The sequence below is a fragment of the Leguminivora glycinivorella genome, chromosome 13, assembly GCF_023078275.1.
Source record: "Leguminivora glycinivorella isolate SPB_JAAS2020 chromosome 13, LegGlyc_1.1, whole genome shotgun sequence".
In the NCBI taxonomy this organism is placed as follows: Eukaryota; Metazoa; Arthropoda; class Insecta; order Lepidoptera; family Tortricidae; genus Leguminivora; species Leguminivora glycinivorella.
In genome coordinates, this window is record NC_062983.1 from 5,604,243 (window position 1) to 5,628,644 (window position 24,402).

General features: G+C 38.5%; 1 protein-coding gene across 2 annotated transcripts in view; it reads right to left on the bottom strand.

The window, feature by feature from the left end:
- LOC125232459 (protein doublesex) overlaps nucleotides 1-24,402 on the bottom strand; it is a 354,551-nt gene that overhangs the window by 263,139 nt on the left and 67,010 nt on the right. The gene's annotated exons all lie outside the window — the stretch shown is intronic.

Here is a 24,402-nt window from a genome sequence, read left to right on the forward strand (position 1 = left end):
GGACTTTTCATTCGCACGTATGGCTGCCGCTCACCGCTGTCGCGCTTAGACCAATGTCGTGGCTGGGCCGTAATGTTGTCAGTTGGAAGTCGCATCAAAGTTCCACTTCAAAAATTTACAAATACCATCTAATGAGGATCCTCATTGCGTTATCCCGGCATTTGCCACGGCTCATGGGAGTCTGGGGTCCGCTTTGACAACTAATCCCAAGATTTGGCGTAGGCACTAGTTTTTATGAAAGCGATTGCCATCTGAACTTCCAACCCGAAGGATAACTAGGCCTTATTGGGATTAGTCCGGTTTCCTCACGATGTTTTCCTTCACCGAAAAGCGATTGGCAAATATCAAATGACATTTCGCACATAAGTCCCGAAAAACTCATTGGTACGAGCCGCGGATCGAACCCGCGACCTCCGGATTGAAAGTCGCACGCTCTTACCGCTAGGCCACCAGGCGCTTACGACAAATACCATCTAATGTTAGAATACAACTCGTAACCAAAGCAAAATAAAAGCGGCCTGTTAAAATCAGACAAATATTTACCATATTACATGATACGACTATTAAAATGAGATTAAGATCGTTAATACTTGTCAGTCGCGGCCCGCCCATACAGCGGCAAGGAGCTTCACAAAAAAACACCTTATAGTTGTGTGAGTAAGATACCCTCTGGCTCGTTATAGCTTAGTATGGGTTGTGCATATCTAGAAAGGCTATATAGTGGGGTTGGGGTATTATAAATCAATGTGTTGTAAATCAATAGCACTCAAGCTGTGAGAGGCGGGACTATGTACGCCATCAGATATATCGGAGATGCGAAAGCTCTAAAAAAATGGGAATACGCACTAGACTGTAACTCTGCCACTTTGCACCGCAAGGTCACACCTCAGACACTGGCGATCAAATATATGAAAGAGGCGCGTTCCTAGCACACAGTCTACGCTCGTGTAGGTGAACGCGTAATATAGTAATATGCTTGTATGAGTGAAATATGACAGGTCGACTGTTCGCGTTTTTTACAGGCGGTAACTGTGAGGTAACCGAGAGGGGGTGGGCGGCAATGTCAGCGGTGAGCGGGAGTGGCCATACTGTACGATTTTTATTATACTGTGTACTTTGAGTCTGTAAAAGTTCAAAATAGACATTGGAACGTGTATTAAAACTTCTACAAGAGGTCTAAGGAGTTTTAGAACCTAAACCCCGAAAGGCAGAGCACAATAGGTACTTACTGCTCACAGATGTTTACTTATAAGTATTTTAACCTACCTACTTGTCTTATCCAGCTTTGAAATTTAATAAATTCAAAGATTAAACTCTAGATATGGATCGGATACCTACGTCCGTGTCGAAATTGAAGTATTCTTTGAAGAACCGATGAACTACAGTATGGGGTTCTTCAAAAAAGGAGTGTACAAGTTTCTGATGGGTCGGCAACGCGCACGTGACACCCCTTGAGTTGCGGGCGTCCATAGGTTACGGTGACCGCTTTCCATCAGGCGGGCCGTATACCTGTTTGCCACCGACGTGGTATAAAAAAAAAAAAAAGAAACGAAGTTCGGATTCGAATAAGTATTCTTGAAATATTACCTGTCAACATCAGGGAATAAATATATTTATGTAAGGTACCTAAGTTTGTCCATTTTTGCCAACCGTTCTTTTACACTTTGCGCAATAAAGAATATTCGTGTCTACTCCGCCCCGATAAGCTGCCTCGTCGAGGCACTTGCCTCCGTCGTAAAAGCGAGATAAACTTTACTTTAGTGCCTCGGTGGCAAAGGCTTTTTATAGCCTAGGAAAACTGGAAGCTGGTGACACTGTGGCATTTCACACGCTTTGATAATGTTCAGGTTATTTTCCACTCCCGTACCTTTATTTGTCATTTCTAGAGTCGTGCAAGCGACTATTTCCTCTCTGGTTTCTGAAGATAGAGCAATGATTTTTTGATTTTTTTGATATTCTTATTTTTAAACACGCTAGAGCCCATCAATTTTTTTCAAAAACGGCTTTATTGATTATACCGCAAAAAAAGGTGTGGTATTCAAAATTGGTAACAATTAGCCAAAAAAACTAAACGGTCCGACACAGATAATTTCATTGTTATCCAGATTCTCAAATTTCAATACGATTGATTAAGTTTTGAAGGAGGAAACAGTCGAGAGCGGAACCTCGATTTTTTAAGATTTTTTCGCATATCTTTTAAATGAGTTGTTCTAAATGGACATTTTTTTTTTGATAAATCTAGTTTATAACACTAGCATATTTAACTAAAATTCCGAAATAGAAAGCGGGGTCCTTTCCATTTTAACATTTTCGCTCGTGTAGCCTCTTAATAACTGGTAAAACTCTTACGAGCCATAGGCAATGTTATTAAATGTTTAGTTTAACTATCAATTTGCGTTTTATGAAACCACCATCTTTAACATCAGCAATACGGGCCGCTTATTGGCTTGTCAATGAGTCTTACTATGTATTTAATTGCTACGAGTATTCGCAGACGTTAAATACTTTCGTAATTTACTATACTCTGTCAAACAAGTTTGTCACTAAATAAGAACAAAGAAAACTATAGGTATCCTTTTCTATAGCACCTTAAAGAAAAGGATGCATATAGTTTTCTTTGTTCTTATTTAGTGACAAACTTGTTTGACAGAGTATATATATATATATTAACATTTAAGCACGCTATACACGGTGCCCGTGAGAATTGAGAGAGATTTTAACGGCATATCCTGATACATTATTCATTTTAAGACTAAAATGTCATGAATACTTTTCTGGAATATGCCTAGTATCAGAGTTATTTAGCAATTGAAAAAAAACATCTTATTACTACTCAGTACAAAAGTCTTTTTTAACGGCGTGGATGCCATTATGGGGAATAGTATCACTATCCTCATTGATACCTTTCAAAGAAAAAAATTTAGGAAAAAAAAATCGTCAAAACTCATTTTAAGTGCCAGTTTTTAACCCCTGACGCAAAAACGAAGGGGTGTTATAAGTTTGACATGTCTGTCTGTCTGTCCGTCTGTCTGTCTGTGTGTATGTCTGTCTGTGGCATCGTAGCTCCCGAACGGATGAACCGATTTGAATTTAGATTTTTTTGTCTGAAAGCTGAGTTAGTCGGGAGTGTTCTTAGCCATGTCTCATGAAAATCGGTCTACTATGTCGCAGTCGGGGTTTTTTTCAAAATTTTAATTTTGTGGTTATGTTATATGAATAACATTTACTTTCTAGGTGACAATCATTCAAAAATAGTAAAAAAACTTAAAAAAAATATTTTTCAGTACAGATGGTGTTGTTTTACGCACTAGTGCGACAAGTGGTTCATTATATGCCAGGTCGAAACTTCGGAGGGCTATCTTTACTGCAAAAAGTCGTATGATACAGGTGCTAAAAGTAAATTCGTAACTCGTGTCGATTTAAAACACTCCCTTCGGTCATGTTTTTATTTATCGCCACTCGTTTCGAACTTCCTTTACCTCGCACTTGTCGGTATGTACTATTTTTCGCAAAATGTCCTCATCTGGTATTTCTTTTTCTTTTTTTGGCCTCCGATATGCGTGGTAAAATCTGTCGCAATGCTCACGAGCACTGTGTATAGTGTTAAAATATGCGCAACTAGTTTTACAGATATAATCATTATATTTTTATATTAAAGGAAAAAATGGAAAAATTTACGCTTCCGGCGGGACTTGAAACCGCACCATTTTTGCAATCCGTGCAATGCTCTTACCAATTGAGCTACGGAAGCCACGCCGGACTTCGCAAATCTTTCCATGCCTTTCCTTTTTGTACACACGTCTTGGGGTGACGTCCATGGGGTTTTTCTATTTTTTCCTTTAATATAAAAATGTTTAGAATCGTTAGCAGACGTTTCTGCTTAATAAAAATTAATATAATCATTATGTTTGCACTTTAAGATCCACTTTTCAGCTGGACAGTATCAAACCACGTACTTATGCTTTAATCTACATTCCTTAGTTGTTTCAGATACCGTAAAACCACTAAACTATAGTAAAATACATGGCTTGAAAAAAAAAAGTAAGTTAGAGAAGAGAGACCTTTAAAATGACGAACCGGCATATTAATAGGAAATGAAATAAAAATGAATAATATCATTCACTTTATCATTTATAATAATTATAATAAACATAACATTTTTCCCACATAGCACAGCCTAAGACAATCCACGAGAAATATAAATTATCAGTAATGTCTGAGGAGTTTGTAATATACGTATACTGCACATTCAAGGACACACAATTTGTGTTGTAAGCACTCGGACTACAAAATAACTATATATTATTATATGTACTGGCCAAATACATAGAAAACACTGCCTAATTTGACACACCAGTTACTTGAATATACCATGAAGCACTGTTCATATCATTTGTTGCTCAACAACCACTTGTTTTTTTATTTATCATGAGTATACAGATCCTCATGAGCGGAAACCTGCCGGACTTTTTGTTTTGCTCTGAAGCGTGAAATATTAAACAGCCCCTGTGTACGATCATACATTCAGATTTCAGATACATTGGTTCGGTGCTTCTGCCAAGTGTTTCCCGCACATCACAGCCGAGAAATACAGATTGAACATAGAGGGAGCCAAGACACCCCCCTGCATTACGCCACTAGAACTGGAAGCAAAAATTGAGTCCGTAAATTCACTACTTATGAACCTTGGCTGTCATATTGACGTGAAACTGGTCATTAAGTTTACTATCTTTGATGGATGGTGAATTGTCCTTAAAATTTACCACAAGGCCAGTTGAGATTCGGTCAAACCTGTCAAAAGCTTTATTGAGAACAAAGGAAGTTTTGTTTGCACGTAATTGTAATTGTGTATTTCATGAGACATTCAAAAAGATCCTGCGACTAAACGAGTATGTGTTCATATTTCTTTATTTGTGTGTGACACATTATTCACAATGCGACAGACATATTTGTATGCTAATACTGCAAGAAGGTATTCCAATTGTGTTTGTATATTCCAAGAGGAAGCTTGACAAAAGGCAATAAGGTTAGCACCAGTCGACAGTAATCTATTAGATGCCAGTTATAATACTAAATACGTAGTTGACAATGAATGTGACAGGGTGTCATCTATTAAGCGTTAGCGTTAGCGTGTACTCTGGTACTTTACAACGATTGGATGTCGACTGTATAAAATCCTACTGATTATGTTGTAGTAAGTAGTAATTACGCATTCTGCTAACCTTGAAAAAGGCCTCTTTACTACTTTGCACACACCGTACTAACTGACTTATATTTGTAAACAAAAAAAGGACGATGTCGCAATACTTATTGTTATATCGGATAACAATGAATGAGCAAATCATTACCTAACGTCCACGTTTATTGGAAAAGGATTGTCTATTCCAACCCAGTATTGTGTAAAAATGTTATTATTTCAGTACAATGCTGTATATTGAGAATGAGAATTTCCTACGTTTTCTATTCGTTTTGAGTTGTTTATTTAATTAGTTTATTTTATAACACCTGGGGCACAAAAAGTCATTGTTGTCTTGTTTGATTATTTCTTGACTGACCTTTTACTACAAATAAACTATGTACCGGCACAGTATAATAAAGAGTACTGGGTAGGCCTAGAATAGAAACAAAAAAAAACTGTAGGCGATTCTTCTCATTAAACGTCAAACTGGTTTTTAAATTAACTTGATAACAAATTAGCTATGTGTTGCGAATTTCGTTAATTGTATAAGCGCTGAGACTTGGGTCGGTTGAAGTAACTGAAGATCGACTTCTCGCAAAACGTATCAGCATTGCGATACAGCCAGGAAACGCCAGCAATGCCAGCATCTTTGGTGTAATGTCTCAAGAAGCGATTTTAGATCTAAGCTATTAAATTGTATGCTTAGTCTTAGTTTCAATGTATGTATTCTTAGATGTAGTCTCACTTATTTTTAATTTAGTCTTACTTAGTTGTTTTACAAGGGGGAACGTTGATGTTTAACCACTCGTGCTAATATTGATATCCAAGCAAGCCAAAGATTCTAAGCATAACTAAGTGGCTCGATAAGTAGAATCTTGAGCGTTTTGAAGGTTTCAAGAGTCAAGACATACAGATTAAAGTCACTCAATCAAATCGAAAAATGTATTCATAATCATCATTCTACCGCCCAAGTTAAAATAACACGTTAAATTTTGAGATAACTTTGCACACAAGATGATAAAAGTCGACTTTTAATCCATTCTTGAAGTACAAGAAACTAGAAAGCCATTGGTAACCAACAGTGTGAAAATAAATGAGCATAGTCACCTTATCATTATTTTAGCTTATACCCAGGTGCGACCGAAAAGGCCGTTTAGCATAGTAATGGGCGTAATGATCCACTCCTGCGCATAACAGGCGTGTGCGGAATGCTTAACGCCCGCTGTGGGCCATGTGGGTGGCTGCGTAGTTGCGTACGCGCAGGGTATGGTGGCCAGGGCTCGAAAGGATAATTATCATGATAATAAAAGGTGTATAATTATCGATTGATAATAACGGTACGGTAACGGAATGGGAGAAACCTTGGGACACTTTTTTCTCCTATTAGGATCGAAAGAGCTCGCGATTCTGTCGAAACCACATCAAAATTTCCAAATCCAAAAAAATAGGGTGGACAACTTTAAAAATAAAAAAAAATGGTTCAAAGACGCTCTTGATTCTTCAAAATCGGATGAGAAAGTTGCATTTCTCCAAAAGAGTGCAAAGTAACTTCAGATATGCCGATGATGACGCTGAGTAGTGACAAAGAGGATCGAGTATTATAGAGAGTTACTGTCAAAGTAAAATGTGTAATCACAGTGCATAGACTGCCATTTCTCGACACAAGCTTAAAACTTTTGAACCTCAGTTTTGACAATTTGACCCATATTGTTAGCTTGATGTGATAAAATGTCAAATATTAATATTAGCGCCATCTAGCCGAGCGTTCCCCAAAGGTGTAACGCCATCTAGGTCACCGTACCATTTTCTGTAGGGCTTTGAGGAACGTTTTTTCTTAGACTTTATCCGTCTATACGGAGTTACATAGGTCTTTGGTAGTGAGTAGGTCCTACGTGTTTGCCGTATTTATTTATATTAAGGTTATGGTGCCACACTGGCTGTTATAGATGTTATTAGGTATAACACGGTGTGACAAGGACAGCGCGATGGCATTGACAACGCTCCCTGTCACACCGTGTTTTATATCATCTCGACGACTAGTCTGGCCCGCGATCCCGGGTTCGAATCCTGGTAAGGGCATTTATTTGTGTGACGAACAAAGATATTTTGTTCCTGAGTCATGGATATTTTCTATGTATAAGTATTTGTATATTATATATATCGTTGTCTGAGTACCCGCAACACAAGCCTTCTTGAGGTTACCGTGGGACTCAGTCAATCTGCGTAAGAATGTCCTATAATATTTATTTATTTATCTATAACAGCCAGTGCGGCACAATTATACCCAAATTTCTGGTCTTCTAAAACCCAAATGAATTCCTAAAGGAAATCAAACACCGATAAAAACTAAAGTATATTTTTATTCATACTTCCCGCAAGTGTATTAAAAGTTCTTTGTTCTGTTTATGCGAAACAGGCTATTTGATATTCATAACATTGCGGGCACCTAATATAGTTTCTTTGAAACTATAACACGAATTCAACACCGGATGACCGTGAGACAACGGATGAACCTAAATAGTTCGTAAGATATACATGTCCTTAATACACTCTTGTTATAAACATAATAAATATTCTGTGTTATAAATGCCTTCATTACAAACATAGTAATAAAGATACATTATATACAGGCTGTCCATAAAACTAACGCCAAAACGAAATAGTACATTACGATACAAGTGCGTAAAAAAGGAAGTTCGAAACGAGTGGCGATAAATTAAAACACGACCGAAGGGAGTGTTTTAAATCGACACGAGTTACGAATTTCCTTTTTGCACGTGTATCGTATGACGTTTTTCAGTACAGATGAGCCTTCAAAGTTTGACCTGGCATATAATGAACCACTTCTCGCACTAGTGCGTAAAAAACACCATCTGTACTGAAAAGGTTTTTTTTTAATTATAAATGAGCTTACTCTTGGCCACAGACTAGCCAAAGGCAAAGACGCCTACGATGGAGCGCCCAGAACCCTAGAGTCAGAGTAATAGGACATCTCATTAGAATAGAATAGAATAAACATTTACCCCCTTATTTATACACGTACTTTAAAGTCATCAAGCCGATAAAGTTCGTTTGTCCTTTTCTATCCCACGAAAACGTCGGAAAGAGACAAACGAACTTTATCAGCTTGATAACTTTAGTGTACGTTTATGAATAAGGGTGTTATTCGTGAACACAGGCAAGACAAAATACACAAAATAACAACAAGACAGAAAGGAATGGCCACGAAATGGATACGAATAGATATCACTTTAGACGAATTTGACCCTAATGAAAATGTCATGGTTTTCGAGACATTGGCACTTTTTAGGGTTCCGTAGTCAACTAGGATCCCTTATAGTTTCGCCATGTCTGTCTGTCCGTCCGTCCGTCCGCGGATAATCTCAGTAACCGTTAGCACTAGAAAGCTGAAATTTGATACCAATATGTATATCAATCACGCCGACAAAGTGGTAAAATAAAAAGTGGAAAAAATGTTTTGTTAGGGTACCCCCCCTACATGTAAAGTGGGGACAGATTTTTTTTTTTCATTTCAACCCCAACGTGTGATATATTGTTGGATAGGTATTTAAAAATGAATAAGGGTTTACTAAAATCGTTTTTTGATAATATTCATATTTTAACTATAAAACTCCCGTGAGACTCATACATATTTAAAAATATTTTAAGCGGGTTACTCACGTATATTCATATTTTAGGAAATAATCGCTCCTAAAGGAAAAAAAAGTGTGCCCCCCCCCCTCTAACTTTTGAACCATATGTTTAAAAAATATGAAAAAAATTACAAAAGTAGAACTTTATAAAGACTTTCTAGGAAAATTGTTTTTAACTTCATAGGTTCAGTAGTTTTTGAGAAAAATATGGAAAACTACGGAACCCTACATTGAGCGTGGCCCGACACGCTCTTGGCCGGTCTTTTTCTTTACGTTTTATTTTATTATCAGCCGGGAAATATCTTAAATTCACGACGTTTTCATTAAGGTAAAATTCGCTTAATGTGATAGCTAATGAGATGTCGTATGCTATATCACCCGGTTTAATTTTGACGATGGTTTACGGGACACCCGGTATAGAGTTACTGTTGAAGTAAAATGTGTAGTCAACCAGTACAGTAACTTCGTCGCTTGAAAGGATGGGGCTGTATGCGTCTAATCCGCCAAACCCCACTTGTTTGTAACATGGGATTTTTTACGCGATTCAAACTCAGAATCGCGAGGTATTTCGATCCTGATAGGAGAGAAAAATGTCCCAAGACTTCTAATACATTTTTCAAGCCGCCATAAAAAATGTACAAAATGGTAACGGAATGGGGGAAAACGCTTGGGACACTTTTTTCTCCCTAGGATTGAAAGAGCTCGCGATTGTGGAAACCACATACAAATTTCCAAATCCAAAAAAAGTGGGGAGAGACAACTTTGAAAAAAATGGCCCATTAAGTCAAAGAAAAAAACGTACCTTGAACCATCAAGAAAAATGTATAGACATTTGCTTGGTTGATTCTCGGCTAGACCGCTATTAGAGTCACGCTAATATAATATTTGACAATTTTAACACATATTATATAATTACAGAAGACCGCAGCCAAATAGCACTAGACCCTACTCATAGTGTTGTGTTCCTGCCGGTGAGTAAGGCTGCCAGAGCTTAACGAGGGTACGGTATTTATGCTTGTGACGGAAGGATCTACGGAACTAATTTGTTCCGTCTATTGTCCTTTGAGTCTTCGGCAACCCGAACCCTCCTTGGAACTTGTACACTCTTTTTTGCTGTGTACTTAACACAGCAAAAGGGAGTGTACAAGCTTCTAATGGGATGGCAACGCGCATGTGACACTCCTTGAGTTGCAGGCGTTCATAGGTTACGGAGACCGCTTTCCATTAGGCGGACTGTATGCTTGTTTGCCACCGACGTGGTATTAAAAAAAAGATTCGTATTAAGTTAGAATATGGACCAAATTGTCAAAACCGGGGTTCAAAACTTAGGAGGTACTTTATCTTTGTTGTTCCGACATAGCAGGTACCAAAAAGGTACAAAAGGAACCCTTATGGCGACGCTCTGTCCGTTTGTCTGTCTGTCTGTCACATTTCTACCTCGAAATATCTCGAGAATTACTTATGCTATCGACTTGAAATTTGGAATATTTATGAACCTGGTGCACCTCTACAATCTGATAGTATTATTTTTTTTAATTTGTTAATTTTAATTATAGAAAATGGCCAAAATGAAAGGGGGGCAAACTATAAATGTCAAGTCAAGTTACTAGGTCAAGTGGGGTATCGTTAGAAAGAGCTCAAATTGTATATTTTAAAACTATTTTTCATAATTTTTTGTTATGGAAAAAAATCATTTTCATAAGGAAAATGTAAAAAAAATACCGTTCGTTTATGATTTTTTTTATATCACATCGGTGGCAAACAGATGTACGGCCCGCCTGATGGAAAACGGTCACCGTAACCCATGGACGCCTGTAGGGATTGCAATCCGGTCTGATATCCAATCCGGCCGGATCCGGCCGGATTTTGGTCCCAATCCGGCGGATCCGGCCGGATCCGGCCGGATTGGCCTTGAGGATTAAAAGTACCCAAATAGTCACTTTTTTTGTATGTTTTCAGAATAATATGAGAAATATGATGGTATTTTGCTTCACGGTTAATAAACCAAAAGTGGAAAGCTTAGAAATCAACATTTTTACCAGGTAACAAGTAAATTTTACTAAAATAATCAGTCGCAAATAAAATTTCTTCGTTCTTTTTAAACTTTCATTGGATAACAAAATTATTTTACTGTATTGTTTTACAGTAATACCTATTTTAAGATACAATTAAGAACGGACATTATAACATTACCTACATGCATTATGAGATAACTATTTAAAAAAAGATAATTATGTTTTGTGTTATTTTACAGTTAACTTTTCTCACATGCAAAGAAGAACTAAAAAAATACTACAGTAGCTAAATTAAAGTCATCAAGAGTAATTGACCTTAGTATTATTTGCTATTGCTGAAACCACAATCTTACTGGATACCTTTTAAAAATGTTCATATTTAAGCTTTGAATTGTTTTTTTTTATGATTCTCGTAGCAATGTGCCCTCATACTTCTTATATCATGCTGAAAACGTGGTTGTTCTTGTAGTCCTACGTCTCCACAGAGATGCAAAGGGCCTTCTCAAGCTCGCGCCATGCCTTCCTATCTTCGGCTACCCTCGTGGCCTCGCTCCAGCTCGACCCGGTCGCTTATAGTTCATCCTCAACGGACCGCTTCCATGAGTTTACAGGGCGCCCGAAGCCAAGGCTCCTTCCAGCGGCAGGCGATTTTCAGCCGAAAGAAATGGTTGCGTTATTTCGTTAGAGGGAACTCGTGGAATTGTGTGTTACCAATGTACTTTTTGTGTCGCGGATTCCTCACTAATGGGTGTTTGCTGGCATATACTCAATAGGTCTTGATTTCGGATAGTGTTTGGCCAGAAAACGCGAATGATCGACCTCAGTGACATGTTAACGAAAAGTTTTGTCGTATGGCCCTTTGTCACTCTCCACTATTCCACATTTTGCATCCAAGCAAACAATTGCACAGATTTCGCAATTGACGGAAAGTTTGACGCGTCACTTGAGCACATTATTTTACTTCCAAACGGCCTAGTAATGCAAAAAACGTGCGTATTCAATTATGTTTTGATTGGAAATCAGACCGGATTGCAATCCCCTGTTGAGCTACGTTCAAATGTTAGCGTAAATGTTTTTTTTTGCACTATTTTAAAATATTAAATTACATTACCGGATCCGGCGAATTTCACCGGATCCGGTAGCATCAAAAAAGCACCGGATCCGGCCGGATTACCGGATCCGCCGGACCGGATTGCAATCCCTAGACGCCTGCAACTCAAGGGGTGTCACGTGCGCGTTGCAGACCCATTAGAAACTTGTACACTCCTTCAACTATTGAAAGCTTGTACGAAACCCTCGGTGGGCGAGTCCGCCTCGCACTTGGCCGGTTTTTTTTTCTTAAATAGTAGACGCAAAATGCATAACAAATACACAGTACACGTACACTCTGAATTATATTGTTCACTTGACTACGTGCATTTTACGAGCTAACGTGATATTTGCTTGGAATGCACATGCAATAGGAAAATGCTGTATAATTCATACTAATATTATAAATGGGAAAGTGTGTGTGGCTGTTTGTTTGTCCTTCTTTCACGGCAAAACGGAGCGACGAATTGGCGTGATTTTTTAAGTGGCGATAGTTGAAGGGATGGAGAGACATAGGCTGCTTTTTGTCTCTTTCTAACCCCCCCACTTCCCTAAGTAGGGGGTGGAAGTTTGTATGGAGCATTCCTCAATTTTCGAATTTAACGCGATTGAAGCCGCGGGCAAAAGCTATACTGAGAGAAATTTGCATTGTGAATTTAACAAGTTCGACTTGTTGCGGTTTATCCGTTTGAATCAGCCAAACGTATGTTTAAAACAATATGTGTCAGGTTGTTTTTATAAAATCGACTTGTTGATTCAAAATATATTGCCGATTCAAATGACAAGTAGCTTGTTGTTTGAACCAAAGAGCACGTAGGCGCTATTTTAACCAAAAAACTTGTTGAACGAACATGAAAACTGGTTGTATTTTCTCTCAGTGTAGGTAGATATAGCTTATAGCTCATGAGTAATAAAACTAATGAGGCGTATAGTTTATAATGCTTACAGTCATGTTACTCACAACTGATGCGTCTAAAACGAGTTTAATCTTTTTCACCTCACCCTTTCGGAAAGGATACCTTTCTTTCCTGCTATGAGGGAGCAATTTTTCCTCCCTGCTATGATGAGCAAAGTGCGGCTTTTCTGTTCAAGGACACATTTTGTATATTTATTGTTTGTTTTTAGGGTTCCGTAGACAACTAGGAACCCTAGCTCACCGCTGGGTGAGTAACTATAAACATCGCCGTGTCTCTTTTATTTGCACGGGAGTGCTTATCTTTTGTTCGTTTTTATAGCCGATAGCTCATAGCTTACTAGCTCGCGATGGGACCAGTGCCTATAACGGGTATTGTCTGCTTTAGGCACTTAAATAAATGTAAACAAATTCAAATTATTTATTTTCTCAAACATGCAATGAAATATTGTCTTTACGTTCCTTAAAATGGGCTGGGAAGTATCGCTTTTTGGGCGCAACAACTCGAGAGGACTGTAAAGGGATTTCATATTATTTTTTAGGCCTAGGCTTGCAAAGTAACTTTTTTTATAAAATATTGTCCTTTAGAGCATTTTTTTTTTATTTCATTGTATGTTTGAGAAAAGCACTATACATGCCTCGGCGTGAAAACGGATTCCCGGCCTCGTATCCCTATCCTCGTATATACCCACTTGGCCGGAAATCCTCATTTTCCCGGCCCCTGATGTAATGTACTATTGTTATAGGGTGCTATTTATGAAGACCGGTCCGTTAAAGCCTAAACGAACTTATTATACTGTAACTTTAATTATGTGTGACACATTTTTTTGTAATTTGATATTAAGTGACTTTAGAAAACATATCTATTATCTCTAAGTAAATATTAAATATTTGTATATAACATAGGTATAATCCAGGTTTAGAATTTAAAACGAGAATCATACATTTTTCTAAGTGTGCGTACAGCGTTCTGAGTTAAAAAAAATACATTTTGCTCACTGTTTGATGTCCTCGACAGCCGAGCTACTTTAGTGTGCATGAAATGGAAATGTTAAACAGTGAACATCAACTTACAAAATATAGTCTAAACACAAACATTAAAATAAATAATAAATAAATAAAATAAATAAATATTATGGGACATTCTTACACAGATCGACTGAGTCCCACGGTAAGCTCAAGAAGGCTTGCGTTGCGGGTACTCAGACAACGATATATATAATATACAAATACTTATATACATAGAAAACATCCATGACTCAGGAACAAATATCTGTGCTCATCACACAAATAAATGCCCTTACCAGGATTCGAACCCGGGACCGCGTCTTAGCAGGCAGGGTCACTACCCCTAGGCCAGACCGGTCGTCAATGAGCATGTTTGGAGTAGAAACAAATGAAAACGAGACTTACGCCGCGTCTTGCGTGAGCGACGGTCGCGCGACCGTCGCCGTCGCGTCTCATACTTCCATATCGATAAGGTTTGATTTCGTATGCGTCGCATCGCCGTCGCGCGACCATCGCGCGACCGTCGCCCACGCAAGCCACGGCGTAAGGCGTTCGGCGATGGAACATCCAAGATTTTGAATTTCGAACGAAAATTATACAACGTTCGAAGTTACCGTACTGTGTTCAAAAGGACACTCGGCTCACTGTGTCCGGTCCACGACAGGCGAGCTACTTTAGTGCGCGTGTTACGCGATTTACGAACGTCCAGCGCCGCAAAGGATTCCGATCCGGACACACGGGCCGCATCGATTAAAACAGTTAGGTTAAAAAAAGTTTGTGTCGATTCTAAATTAAGGATTTTGTTGAGGTTTTTGAGAGTTGAGTTTAAAGGAAATATGTGGGGCGCAGTTAAAAAAATAAAAATGAAATTTTTGAAAAAACCCCCGACCACGACAAAGTGGACCGATTTTCATAAAACATGGCTAAGAACACTCCCGACTAACTAAGCTTTCAAACAAAAAAAAACTAAATCGAAATCGGTTCATCCGTTCGGGAGCTACGATGCCACAGACAGACACACACACAAACAGACAGACAGACAGACAAACAGACAGACAGACGGACAGACAGACAGACAGACACGTCAAACTTATAACACCCCGTCGTTTTTGCGTCGGGGGTTAAAAATGAAAATGAAATATTTATTTTGCAAGTAGGCATATTAACGTCAAATAAAGCTACGCCGGCTCTAACCCTACGCCTGAGCCTCGAGAAGATTTCAGTCTCCCCTCAGTTGGAGGAGGGTATCCACTAGGGTTTCCAACCGTACTATATAATATAGTATTGTTCTATATTTTGGCCGAGCGTACTATATTCTATCCTGCCGGCGTATCATGCTTCCAATTTTATCACTTGTCCACGTGGATAAGACAACTGTCACTCTCACACTGACATACTTGCCAAAGCGTGACGGATGCTTTATCCACGTGGATAAGTGATAAAATTGGAATCATATAATACGCCGGCTGAGCGTTTCGTGATCGTTTGTGCATTCGGCTACGCACACTGAGAAAAAATACAACCAGTTTTCATGTTCGTTCAACAAGTTTTTTGGTTAAAATAGCGCCTACGTGCTCTTTGGTTCAAAAACAAGCTACTTGTCATTTGAATCGGCAATATATTTAAATCAACAAGTCGATTTTATAAAAACAACCTGACACATATTGTTTTAAACATACGTTTGGCTGATTCAAACGGATAAACCGCAACAAGTCGAACTTGTTAAATTCACAATCCAAATTTCTCTCAGTGCACACTGTGCCTTTCGGTCGTATCAAAACAGGATGACAATACCACTTTGCCGTACCAGAATCGGTCTCATCTCAAGATTCTCAAGAATGTCAGAATGACAACTTTGTCGGATACGTGACAAGTTTGGCGAATACTCTATGATGGAGTGTAAGGGCAGGAAATTAGAAGGGTACAAAAAGTATGGCTCGTCGCAAGTTGCAGAAGAAGCAAGAAGTTGCAAGAAGGTATGACGATCGAGCTTTTAATTAACCCTGATATATATCTCTGATTAACTTTTCACTAATTTCGGATGCCTCTGCTAATAATATCCATACTCATACTCATATTTATTAATATCAATTACAGGTCAAGCTTACATATTCAAGCTCACAGAACAATTCATAAATGTATATAGGTATACATTTATTTATTTTATTAATTAGATTTCATATTATACATTCATATTTCGAGTTAAGTATTCCTCGACATTATAAATAGTATGGATACTAATCCATACTATTTACATACAACTTAATCAACTTATATTATAAATGGGAAAGTGCGTGTGTCTGTCTGTTTGTTTGTCCGTCTTTCACGGTAAAATGGAGCTACCAATTGACGTGTTTTTTTTAAGTGCAGATAGTTGAATGGATGGAGAGCGACATAAGCTAGTTTTTGTCTCTTTCGAACCCCACACTTCCCTAAAATGGGGGTGGAAGATTGTATGGAGCATTCCATAATTTTCGAATTTTTCGAAAGCTAGTAGGCTATGATATATATCAAATTTTTTGTATGTATAGTGACCTGTCCTGGGTTCGAATCAGGGTAAGGCCATTTATTTGTGGGATGAGCACAGATATTTGTTCCTGAGACATGGATGTTTCTATGTATATACGTACATATATGAAAAACATTGTCTGAGTACTCTTAGTACCCAAAGCACAAGTCTTCTTGAGCTTACCGTGGGCCTTAGTCAATCAGTGTAAGAATGTCTTATAATATTTATTTATTTCTTTTATTTATATCTATTTTCAGAGATTTTCGCCTACTTTCAGAGTTATTAGCATTAAAAAAAAAATAACAATTATTTATTATTTCTAAGAACAAAAGAAAATATAAATACAATCTTTTTGTATAAATAAAATAAATACATTACCTACTAAAACCGGCCAAGAGCGTGTCGGGCCACGCTCAGTGTAGGGTTCCGTAGTTATCCGCATTTTTCTCAAAAACTACTGAACCTATCAAGTTCAAAACAATTTTCCTAGAAAGTATTTATTAAGTTCTACTTTTGTGATTTTTTTCATATTTTTTAAACATATGGTTCAAAAGTTAGAGGGGGGGGACGCACTTTTTTTTTCCTTTAGGAGCGATTATTTCCGAAAATATTAATATTATCAAAAAACGATCTTAGTAAACCCTTATTCATTTTTTAATACCTATCCAACAATATATCACACATTGGGATTGGAATGAAAAAAAATATCAGCCCCCACTTTACATGTAAGGGGGGTACCCTAATAAAACATTTTTTTCCATTTTTTATTTTTGCACTTTATTGGCGTGATTAATATACGAGTACATATTGGTACCAAATTTCAGCTTTCTAGTGCTTACGGTTACTGAGATTATCCGCGGACGGACGGACGGACGGACGGACGGACGGACGGACGGACAGACAGACATGGCGAAACTATAAGGGTTCCTAGTTGACTACGGAACCCTAAAAAGGTGATTACTGATTAGTAAAAATTATTTGCAAGTAAATAAATACACGTTAGTCATTGTGAAGAAACATACTAGCCGACCAAGTTTAACCACTTCTACAAATTCTTTATCGAAAGTCTAATTTAGAACAAAACGCTATTTTGATGGCGATGATGCCATTATCGGACTTAATCTTACTATCCTCGTTGACAGATGTCAAAAAATAACTAGTAATTCATGGCAAAAGTGTTTAAAAAAATGTAAATTTAAATTTTAAGTGCCATTTTTACGACTAACATTACTTTTTATGTGAAAATATATCCAAAAAAAAACAAAAAAAAATTGCCAAATTTGCTTGACGTCATATAACATTTTATCTTTATTTTGCCCTCAAAAATGCGTAGTTCAAATATTTCGGTTCCCTTCTGTTACACCGTGTATGTGTCTACTTCTGTCAAGAGTTTTATGTCTCAAGGCACTTAAAAAGTTACTTTGACACTTGAGAAGTGCTTGAAAGCGGCTCTTATCCAAAGATACAACTTTTGACGCTCCTTAGTGTAGTCATCCTTCTCTATCGCTCTCCATATTGGTTCGACAGAGATAGTTGCGCATATCGATGCGCAACTATCGAGCGCGATAGTTGCGCTATCGAGCCTCTGAGCGTTAACAATTGTACTCTTGGCTGCCAGCTCTTATTTTGACAAGTTTATAATAAATTCCTCAAGTATACTGTTATTGATATTTTTGTTCCGTTCGCTCTTATTTCATATTTAAAAGTACACACGGTAAGACACGACACGCAATAGAATTGTCTAAGGGCCAGTTGCATCAATCAAATTTGACAGACACGTCATCGTCACGCAGCAGACGTCTATGGAACTTCCCATACAATAAAATTTAAGACGATACAGGAGGGACTCCCGACTCGGGAGCGTTCACTGAGAGAAATTTGCATTGTGAATTTAACAAGTTCGACTTGTTGCGGTTTATCCGTTTGAATCAGCCAAACGTATGTTTAAAACAATATGTGTCAGGTTGTTTTTATAAAATCGACTTGTTGATTCAAATATATTGCCGATTCAAATGACAAGTAGCTTGTTGTTTGAACCAAAGAGCACGTAGGCGCTATTTTAACCAAAAAACTTGTTGAACGAACATGAAAACTGGTTGTATTTTCTCTCAGTGTTTGTACGGAGAATTGACCCCTCCTGTATCGTCTTAAATTTTATTGTATGGGAAGTTCCATAGACATTTCGCACATAAGTTCCGAGAAACTCATTAGTACGAGCCGGATCGAACCCGCGACCTCCGGATTGAACGTCGTACGCTCTTACCGCTAGGCCACCAGGGTAGCTAGCCGAATGGCACAATCGCTCACGAAACAGATATCTATCTCTATCGCGCTTGCGTATTGGCGCGACAGAGCCAGCGGCGTATCGCTTTCGTTTGGCGTCGGAGAAATGCCATTCGGCTACGGGGCCAGGGCTTCTTTGCGCAGCCGGGGCGCGTAGCTAGCAGCAGCGGCTGGTCCATACAAGCCGATTCCCACCGGCTTTCCTAAAATTGAATACTAGTAAAGTATATTTAAAGTCACATACAGGTCGAACGCGATTAATTAACATTGTTTTTACCTTTTTTCCCAACGTTTCGGCCAGGTTGCACTGGCCGTGGTCGCGGAAGACTGACGTCCCAGCAAAGTGTCACCGGAGATGTAATCAACACAAAACTACCCGATATTAATTTATATAAATGTTCGGGGTAGACAAACGGGGTAGATTATATAATCTACCCGCTTTTAGTTATTGTTTATTTCCCACCGCACGACACACAGCACTCACAACATCCGCGCACTGGTCCGAAGATAGATCTTTTGGTTTGAACATTTGAATCACTGGTCCCCATGTTGGCGATAATCTATACCCGTCTTCCCTGTTAAACTAGTAAAGTACTTAATGTTAAGGTAGGTTTCTTTTTGCATTGGTGTTGCCTGGCAGAAATTTTCACCAGCCGCCACTGGTAGCTAGTCTAATATCTAAATATACAAAGCTATATTGTTGGAAATGCTTGCCGTCCGTATGTCCGCAGTTCCTGCCCTTATTACCTCTAATTGTTGGATTTACGATATACCCTCCAATTGCATTGAGACGTTACATTGTGACGGACAGACGGACACACTGACGGTTTTATAGACTAACGCTCGAATAATGGTGCTCCCACACTGGCTGTTATAAATGTTATACACGGTGTAACATAAGGAAACCGAATAATTTTAACAGCGTATTCCTCATCATATATCATATTAGAAGAGTAAAATGTCATATAAACTTTTTTGGATTTCGCCTACTTTCAGTTGGGTCATTTTTTTTTAAAGTTGTCCACCCCACTTTTTTGTAACATGGGTATTTTTTACGCGATTAATACTCAGAATCGCGAGGTCTTTCGATCCTGATAGGAGAAAAAAAAATGTCCCAAGATTTCCATACATTTTTTCGAACCTTCCATTCCGTTACCGCCATACAAAATATATGAAAAATTGGTAACGGAATGGGAAAAAAAGCTCGCGATACTGAGTGGAATCCACATAAACAATTTCCAAATAAAAAAAAAAGTGGGGTAGACAACTTTGAAAAAAAAAATGGCCCAGTTCCCTCATATCACACCGTGGATAACACTGTGTGACAGCGGCAGTGATTGCATTATTTCTGGGGGCACCATGAGTTACGATGGTTGACTGGTAGAGAATGCCTTTTGGCATTAAGTCCGCCATTTGTGTATTTTGTGCAATCGAGTTTAAATAAATAAATAAATAACCACAAAATTAAAATTTTGAAAAACCCCCGACAGCGACATAGTGGACCGATTTTCATGAAACATGGCTAAGAACACTCCCGACTAACTCAGCTTAACAAAAAAAACTAAATCGAAATCGGTTCATCCGTTCGGGAGCTACGATGCCACAGACAGATAGACACACACACACAGACAGACAAACAAACAGACAGACAGACAGACACGTCAAACTTATAACACCCCGTCGTTTTTGCGTCGGGGGTTAAAAACTATAAGAGCCTAAAAAAATACTTTTAGTAAAGTTTAATACACATTAAACAAAACTGTGACGTTCTTTAGAAACAGGCCCCCGTTGTCGCTTACCATGACGGGCGGAGGAATTTTTTTCTTCATACGATTAACCTATCCTAAAAGCGATAAATGATAATAGAACCTTTTTTTTTCTTTTTTTTTATCCCGTGTGGTGACGGGTTAAGAATTTCATCACCCCCTTTCTTCCCGTGGGTGTCGTAGAAGTCGACTGTGGGATATGGATTAAATTGTGGCGTAGGCGAGAGGCTGGCAACCTGTCACTGCAATGTCACAGTTTCGTTTTCTTTCAACCCCTTATTTGCCAAGAGTGGCACTGAAGCTTTAGTAGTTTCATGTGTTCTGCCTACCCCTTTGTGGGATACAGGCGTGATTGTATGTATGTATGTATGTTTTTTTTTTATGGGATAGGAGGCAAACGAGCAGACAGGTCGCCTGATGGTAAGCGATCACCGCCGCCCATGGACAACCGAAACACCAGAGGTGTTAGAGGTGCGTTGCCGGCCTTTAAGATGGGTGTACGCTCTTTTCTTGAAGATTTGAAGGTCGTATCGGTCCGGAAATACCGCAGGCGACAATTCATTCCACAGTTTAGCTGTGCGGGGCAGGAAGTTTCTGGAGAAACGCACAGTTGAGGACTGCCAGCCATCTAGATGATGACGATGGAAATGTTGTCGCGTAGGGCGATGGCGGAAAGAAGCGGTAGGGATTAATCCGAACAATTCCTCGGAGCACTCCCCGTTATACATGCGATAGAAAATGCCTAATTGCCCATTGAATCCAACATGGCGATATTACGGTTTCTAAGTCAATAACATTTATTTTTTACTCACCGCATGGCGTTACTCATGCGCAAGAATATTGTAAATATTTCTTATATTTTTTCTTTCTTTGACGACCGGTCTGGCTCAGTCGGTAGTGACCCTGCCTGCTGAGCCGCGGTCCGGGGTTCGAATCCCGGTAAGGGCATTTATTTGTGTGATGAGCACAGATATTTGTTCCTGAGTCATGGATGTTTTCTATGTATATAAGTATGTATTGATCTATTTAAGTATGTGTATCGTCGCTTAGCACCACAGATGTCATATATACCATAGATCAAGCAAACGTATCTACTTAGCGTGTCAAATGAACTCAGTGAAATCCACTGAGTTGTCCGTCTTTACTCGCAGCTTGCAGCTTTCGGGCGTCAATTTTTGTAAGTTGAAGTCAACCAAAACATAAAAAATGCCTCGTTACGTGATATTCAATTTCAACAACACAAAAATTATGAACAAGGGTCTATATTAATTCGCATAACTGAATACTCCTAATATGAACTGGCATACCGTTTATTACGCATAACGTTTAATACGCATATCATTATTTCGCATAACAGATTACGTATAATGCTAATGCGTATAATGTAAATTGGTATAACGATGAATTGGTATAAGTATAAGCATAACTTTGTTTCGTAGAATTATTAAATGGCATACAAGAAAATTATATTTTCACCACACTAACGGGTAAAGGCTTACTTTGCTGTTCGAAAACAGATATCAAATTTGCATTTTAGCCACAAGAGTGCAAAGTAATTTCATACAAATTTTAACTTGATATCTTAAGCTAGTTGTTTAGTATACAACCTTTTTATTTACGAGTATATCGCTGTACTACCTCAGTGGGTTTAGTGAGGCTACTGGCCTGTTAACTTACCCCTGTGACCAAATATTAAAATTTCGAGTCCTCGATTTCGTCGCTTGAAAATCTGAACGATGAAATAATATAATTTAAATACTATCCATTTTCAATTTCTTTAGTAAGGTACAGCGGGGCAAATCTAGACTGGGAGGCAATTGTAACTTATCCATTTTTTCCATTATTACACTATTTCCATTATTCCATTATTACATGTATCCACTGAACACGCCTACCATATATAACCGGTGGACACTCTATTTAATAATGCAAACATTGTAAAACATGGGAGAAATGGACCAGTTACATCTGCCCCCCACTCGAGGTTTGCCCCGCTGTACCTTACTTGCCCCTATTTTTTTCATGCTTAGTAAGCGAGACAGTATAAAATTAAACACTCAAAATCGAGCGCTCGAAATTGGAAAATCAGCCCCTGATTGATCCAATCGCTTGCTCCATACAGTTAGTAAGTATGGCAATTCATTTTAGGATAATTAAAGTTATACGTAATAGTAGTATGCAAATTTCAATTATGCAGGTTCATTGTTATGCGAAATAAGAATTATGCATTTTTAATATTATGCTTATTCAATGTTATGAACAATTATGTTATGCCAAATCTGTTATGCGAATTCAAATTATGCGAATTAATGATAGGCAAAATAGAGGGCACCCTATGAACAATCAAGAGCCTGAGACATATTTAAAATTACAGGCAAGAATCAACTTCAGTACAAAATTTGACACGCTCGGCCCCTATACAAATATATGAATTTGTTTCTTCTATCTAAATTAAGTTCTGTGCTTAGCACCCATACTTAGTACAAGATTTGCTTAGTTTGGGGCTAAGTCGATCTGTGTAAGGTGTCCCCAATATTTCGAATTGAATTATGTCGAACGTTATATCGACTTAACCACAGAACTAGATTTAGATAGAAGAAACAACTTCATCTACCTATTTGTATTGTATGGCGGCCGAGCGTGTCAGATTTTGTACTGAAGTTGATACTTGCCCGTGATTTTAAATATGTCTCAGGCCCTTGAGTGTTCATAATTTTTGTGTTGCTGCAATTAAATATCACGTAACGAGGCATTTTTAATGTTTTTGTTAACTTCAACTTACAAAAATTGACGTCATTACCCGCTTAAAATATATTTTTAGAGAACTTGTTCAAAATTTCCGATACTTTTGGTGCGTTGTTTCATCCGCTACTATTGCTGACTGTACCTCTCACATAAACAAACCTAATTAAAACTAAACCAAAGCTATACAACTAGTAATCGTATCCATTAGTTTCAAAGTAAATTGTTACCGTCGGAACAATTGCCTAAGCCCACTTACCCTGTCACAGCTTAGAACAGAGAGAGCGTTCGTTAACTGCGCGGTCGTAAATAGCGAGTGGACTTACTGCTCACTTACTCTGTCGGCTTCGTCATTGTCCAGACAACCAGAGTTACTCTCAGAGATGTAAGGACCTGTTTACAATGAGATCGCATGCGATTTTCATAAAATTGCGGTATATTGGTGCGCTCAATTGTTTGTAATCTTAGTCCGCAATGTCACTAAAATCGCGTAGGAGTTCGCGCGATTAATTGAGCCATACATGAATGTCATCACACAAATAAATACCCTTACCGGGATTGGCTCGGTTGTCAGGGTCACTAACCAACTAGGCAAGACCGGTGTCAAATATACATATCTTTGTAAAAATTTGTATTTTTCTACGAGAATGTCCCTTAAAAAAAAAATGCAACGGTTACAGTTACAGCTCGCTAGTGAGTACCCGGCTTAAGAAATACATTTGGTTTGTATAGCATCTGCATTTGAAAGAACAATTTTGCGTATTATTCTTTCTATAGTTTTTGCATTTATTCTATTTGCTTGTCGGTATTCTAAAATCTTCTGAAAGACACTCTCCCACCGCCCGGCGAGTAAGCGATAATTCCATACAATGTTTACTAGCCGCCCGCTGATTGTCAACTGTTTCTAGTACATAATTTTACTAGTTGATAGCCGAGCTCGCTGATAGTTGGCGGTGGGACCACTGTTTACTAGTTGACCGCCGCGATAAAAGCTATCGACTATAAAACTAGCTCAGCGGTACTCGCCGGTGCTTGCTCGCCCGTCGCACGCAAACACTCGCTTATAGCTCAGCGTCTAAACTAGTAAAACTATACTCGCTTCTCGCCGCTCGCCCACTAGTTTGTAGTTTATAGTTTCACTCGCTTATAGTTTGTAGCCGGCGGTGGGACCAGTGCCTTAAGCTAATATGGACGAATCTCTTGAACACTTTGGTTAGTCATAGTCAAAGACATACGAAATGGAAT